The sequence below is a fragment of the Dipteris shenzhenensis genome, chromosome 8, assembly GCF_047967505.1.
Source record: "Dipteris shenzhenensis isolate YYH24624 ecotype China chromosome 8, Dip_SZ_1.0, whole genome shotgun sequence".
Taxonomy (NCBI): Eukaryota; Viridiplantae; Streptophyta; class Polypodiopsida; order Gleicheniales; family Dipteridaceae; genus Dipteris; species Dipteris shenzhenensis.
In genome coordinates, this window is record NC_141603.1 from 42,780,996 (window position 1) to 42,786,991 (window position 5,996).

Below are 5,996 nucleotides of genomic sequence, written 5' to 3' on the forward strand. Positions count from 1 at the left end.
AAGGTTTGCCAAGTGTTTTGAAGGGTAAACCCTTTATAGGACTTCAGTAAATGCCATGGAACACTCAAAAGTTCTTATCAACTGTTTAGACTTGAAGAAACTTTGGATTTACGATACTCATCATGAACTTTCAACAGAATGCTTCACAAGCATATAGACAGACAATAAGAATTCAGCAAACAGAATAAGAAAATTGCAACTGCACAACTACTTGATTGATTCATCCATACACTAATAGCTCCATCCATTCATACATCTCACAGCTAGATAGATAGATATTGGTCTCATATTTTTGAAGAGACTAAACTATAAACACATACCTATGACTCGTGACCTTTCGTATCTGTGCAAATAATAATTTTTCATATCCCTATGTCTGCTGTTTTTCCATTTCCCTTCTAAAGAGACTAAGGCTAAGCATATGCTTTACAAAAAGCACATTAAAATATTTAAAAAAATCTTCCTTCAAAGCTTGAATGTGCTTTCTTCTTGTTCCACCTCTTGTTGCAAGATCTCATTTTTTTGAAAGCCTGTTCCATATTTCCAATGGCGTTGCTTTCAAAAATCTTACAAACCTAATCAATTTCTTGTAAGCATCTGTTGTAGTTCTTAGCCCTTGCTCAACCATGTGATCTTTCATTTGGCTCGTTTTTAGCTCTATTGCTAGTCAAGAATTCTGACAATCTTCAGTAAAGTAGAAATCGAACAATGCCTGTCTCCTACAAATCAAATTACAACGGTCACATTATTGAAAAGTGCTCTGTTGCACCAAATATCCATACTTTTGTTCTTGCTTTCTCAATAGCTCTCAACTCCCCTTCCAGCATTCTTTGTATTCCTATTAAAGAAAAGATGGTTCCATATTCTCACAAAAGATCAATACAAAATTACAAATGCTTGAACACACACACAAGAGATCAATACAAAATTGCAAATGCTTCAAAATCCTCATATAAAAGCAAAAGAACTTCGCTTCAAATTCTGAAGCAAGAGTATATGGAGAGGGAGAACCTTGTAAAAAAACTTCTCAGAGTATGGGTAGAGGGAGAGCCTACCAAATTGCGTATGTGGTGCCCAACCGTGCATGTGTTGTCACTTTTCTTGATAGAAACTCAGAGTGGGATTCATCAATGGAGCTCTATCACAAGTGTATTTTAAATGCTAGACTTGGCTTTGATTTTCTTAGTTCTTTGGCCTTTCGTCTTTGCACAACTTGCTTTAATTTCATGCTTTGATTGTCATTCCTTTGGTACTTTGAACATTGCACGACTGCATGTTCCGTGCTAATAGAAGTTTTTCTCACACACACACACACATGTATCTACAACCAACATCAAATCAAATAAATATGAGCGAGCTGCCAAGCAAAGCGCAATGGAGGAGGATGACTCACGCATAAAGGTAAAAGGGAAATATTACAAACTTAATAAATTATCTTCAACTATTTAACAACAAGTCGTTGTAGTATAGTGGTAAGTATTCCCGCCTGTCACGCGGGTGACCCGGGTTCGATCCCCGGCAACGGCGATTTTTAACACTTTGGCCATGCATTCCATCAATGGATGAACTCTCGATGTAGAGACCATGCGCTAGTACTACAAGGAGGCATCCCGTTTTGTCAGCTGATTCAATTTATGGATGCACTCTCTAAATTGAATCACTATCCTATGTATCAGAGCATCGCCTAGATGTGCTCTTGCAGATAGGCAAGGCACTCAGCTCAGTTCTCCTACAAGGGAGCAGCTAGCCATTTCGAAGTGTAGTGCCTTCGTCATATGTGCATGAGTTTCAACCATGGGGGCAAGTATCACACGCCTAAAATTTGATGTGCCGATCTCGAATCATGTATGTGATAACAACTGACTTAAAGCCAGTAGCGAACCGACTACCATGCTACCTCAACATGAAGTTGCTTCGAGAATTCATCAACACATACGACACGAATACACATGGGCACATCCTCTGAGATTCGTCAGGAAAACCCAACGGCCACCACCTCAATGTGGATGTTGTACGAGCAACCTTTGGCTTACCAATGGTTAGGGACAAGTATACACACAAAAGAATTAGACGAGCCCCTCGACAAGATCTGCACTTACGACAGAAAGAAAAGCAAGGGCAGAATCAACTTTTCCAAGCTCACGGTGTCGAAGCTTGAGAAATTCGCAAGAGTGCTTCAGCTCTATTGATGCAAGTCTAGCATACAGCATGCCAAACATACTCACCAGGCTAGCCGAACTGCAAATCACAAACTTGGCAGATTATTTCTCCACACAAATGAGGGAAGCCCTGAAAAACACATGGAGATGTCTCAGGCAACACAATGCTCTACATGCTAGTCATCTTCCATATGCTAGAACAGCAACCACTAGTCAAATTCGGGCTAGCTGACAAAGAGGCCATAGTAGAAATTTAGGCCAAAGAAGAGCCAATGGTGTCCGATCCCAAGATGCTCAGGTTTAGTACGGGCGCGACCCCATCAAGCCACCCTAATCAACAGCCACTCAAATGGTGATGTGTTAGATCTAAATTTGGCACTAATATAGTACTAATATAATGCAATTCTAATATTAATATAATAGAATACTAATGCCATACTGATATACTACTAAAATAGTACTATTATAGGGCTATTTAGTTCTATTCCAAGACTAATATATTAAAGCATTGATATAGTACTAATATAAGACCGTGTAGTGCTCATATAGTACTGATGTAATACTTATATATAAGACTAATATAGTACTATATGTTTCTATACAATACTAGTATAGTAGTGCACTAATATAGTACTATCTTTTTCTATACAATACTAATATAGTAGAGCACTAATAGTACTACTATAGTTTCTATAGTAGAGTACTAATGCAGTACTAATATAGTACTATCTATTTCTATACAATACTAATATAGTAGAGCACTAACATAGCACTATTTATTTCTATTCTAGTCTTAATATAGTAGAATACTTATTTACTATATGTTTCTCTTTTACAACTACTCTAGTGCTATACACTCGGTTTAGTACTAAACTTGTTTCCTATAGTACTCAATACTAATGCATGTGGTATCTAGTTAGTACTAGTTAGTTGTACTTAGTACTGGTACTGAATGCTAATGTATGTGGTATCTAATTAGTACTAGTTAGTTGTACTTAGTTATGTGGTATCTAGTTAGTTGTACTTAGTACTAACTACATTTGTTGGATTTGTGCTTGTTTTAGAAATAGAAAATATTATACTATTTTGTGCAATTGGTGTTGAGAGTAGGTTTATGGTTGAGTACTAAGCCATTTCCCTATAGTAGTGAAACAAAAAGCAGGCAGAGTTCATGATACACAAACTATGAAGAAGTCTAGGAGAGCACCTATCCAGGATGATATTTTCAATACTCCTAGCACTACAATATTGGTCCCCAACATGAAGAAATGCCAGCATGGACTCCGCACAAGCCCTCTTATGATAAACCAACCAAAGAGATCATGGACAACCCCTTGGAGAATGAAAATCTTCTTGATCCTAACTTGGTTGCTATTGCGGAAGGGGGTGAGGACAATGATTATAGCAAATATGATGTCTTGAAAAAGGTGAGAAGGCAAAGAAAAGTAATTGAGAGAGAGCTTGAAAAGGAAGATTTGGAGACAAAACAAGTATAGGGAAGGGAGATATGATAGATAGGACCTCCGATGAAGGTAGGATGTGTCATTGGCATTCTTACATTTTTCTATGTTCCTATTGCATTATATATGGAGTAAACATGTGGAGTTTATTGTATTTTGTTATCATCTGTTGCTGCTACTGATAAAATCATGTCAGTAGATGAGGTTGCTGGTGTGATGAAGGGAAGAGTAGAGCCCAAAAAGAGAAGTTCTATAAGGTCCTTTTACAATAGCAAGAAGAAAATAGATAAAAAGGGATGTAAGTATATTTAGATATTCTGAGACTTTTATGTGCTTAATTTTAATTGCAGCCTTTATGTTAAATAACTCGATTTTAATTGACATTATAGATAAGGGAAACCAAGATAGAGACAGTGATGACAGAGATGATAGTCTTGACGCGATGAAGCATCAAAATTGGATGCCATTGCATTAGAAGCTGTGAAGCTTCTAAATGATGACACAAATGTTTAGGGAAGAAGACATCCCAAAATGGTTAAATGATAGCCAGGTTACCTAGAAGGACAGCCATGGTACCTTGAAGTATAGCCCCAAAAGGCTGGTAGAGGCAATAGAAATAAGTTTTGCTATCTTAACTTCTAGCTATGTAGAAGAAGATATGTTGGATGACACCATTGTCGATAGTTTTCTCTGAGTTGTCTCAAAGAAACAAAAATAAGTTTCCTAAATAATCCTAAGAATTTTGTAAATTGGCCTACAAAATGCCCAACACCCCATCATAGGACAAGATCCTCAAAGAAGTGAGAACATTGTATTTGAGCTGGTTTTCTATTTTTAAATGAAATGCTCTTTGAGTTGGTTTTGGTATTTTTGGTGCATGATCCATCTTTATCTACACACCACTCGTATTGTTTTTTGTACTTTTCATGTAGTTAGTCTTGCTAAATTTTTATGAAGTTGTCTACACTCCTAAAAATTTATCTTTTGTTGGTTTGTATTGTGTGTTTATGTCCTTCCTTATAGGTGATACCATGAATGTCCCCCCTCAAAAGAAGACAGTCATTTTTATATGAACAACATATTGCTAAAGAGGTGGTGGAAGAATGCTCCCTCTATGGCCAAAGGGGGTGACATTCATGAGGTGGAAAACCACACCATGTCCTTATGGCCCAGCTTAACGAAGTTTTTGGCAATTGTGTGGACCTACTTTGAGGTCACTACAAGGAGTAGCATGACCAAGAGGAATGTAGAGCCTTAGTGGCTTTGATAGAGAGGAATGTGGCTTGGGATTGTGGACTAAGTTGTTTCAAGTTTAAGTTTAACTTTTAGCAGGATGAATGTTGCACAATTGATAAATACCATCATCCAACACGACCAAATGACTTGTGTTGCTTGAAGCCCTTTAGCACAATAGCTAATTATGCACATTGAATTCCATCCAATACACACAATCCTCATTGATGACATGCCTCTAAAGGCATTGCTGAACCCATTCAGAACATGCATCACTCCAAATGAATTTAATGGAGATCCCAATGATGAGGAGCTCTTAAAGTTTTTGTTACCATACTGGGGGTAGATAGTAGATTCTAGGGAAACTATCCTAGAGTTCATTTTGTAAGGCATCCCTATGAGGGCCATATCATCGATGTCTTAGCACATGATTATGGTAAACATCCATTTCACCTATCCCTTCAATAATTTTCTAGAGACTATGGTGAAATGGTTGATGCTAAAAAAATTATTAGATATTTAGTGTCAAATCTAATGCCTACACACTAGCACAATGTGCAGCAAGGAATTGTGTCTCTGCCAATTGACGTGTCTCTACCAGTTGACATGCTAAAAGAAATGCTTGCACAAAACCCATTTGCTAATCACTATCCCTTACTTTAGACTTGAAGATAGCTTGTGTATGGATATATTATGCAAGTACCATTGTCCTTGTAATTGTATTAAAATGGGTTCTTTTTTAGTTAAATGTAGAACTAGTGCACTCAGGGAAAGTGGGCTCAGGGAATGTGGACGCAACAACTTTTTATGTAGGAAATATGGATTCAGAGTAGATGGATGCATGGAAGGTATATGCAAAAATAGAGGATATAGAGCCAGTGGACATAGCGAAGGTGGATGTAGGGAAAGTGGATACAAGATAGAAGGATGCAGAGCAACTGTATATTGTTTTGTGGTGTAGGATCCAATCATCATCAGCCTTCAACATCACCTTGCCACCAACATTACCCTACGCAGAGCCCTCATTGTCGGGCTGCAACATCCCCTTCTCACCACTCCATGAAGAGCCTTCATCATCTAAGCCAATGCTGATGGATCCAAGGTGCAACCCAAATCAGTGGCCGAATTCCTCGTACTTGACATG

At 37.8% G+C, this 5,996-nt stretch overlaps 1 long non-coding RNA gene and 1 other non-coding gene across 2 annotated transcripts; one reads left to right on the forward strand and one right to left on the reverse strand.

The window, feature by feature from the left end:
* Positions 1-382: 382 nt before the first annotated feature.
* LOC147899543 (uncharacterized) lies at positions 383-1,095 on the reverse strand. The gene is made up of 3 exons (XR_015541389.1): positions 1,056-1,095; positions 783-838; positions 383-719 (listed from the first exon to the last, which is right to left on the reverse strand). It is a non-coding gene; the product is annotated as an uncharacterized LOC147899543 (long non-coding RNA).
* A 360-nt stretch (positions 1,096-1,455) lies between these two features.
* TRNAD-GUC (transfer RNA aspartic acid (anticodon GUC)) lies at positions 1,456-1,527 on the forward strand. Its single transcript has one exon. It is a non-coding gene; the product is annotated as a tRNA-Asp (tRNA).
* Positions 1,528-5,996: the final 4,469 nt, after the last annotated feature.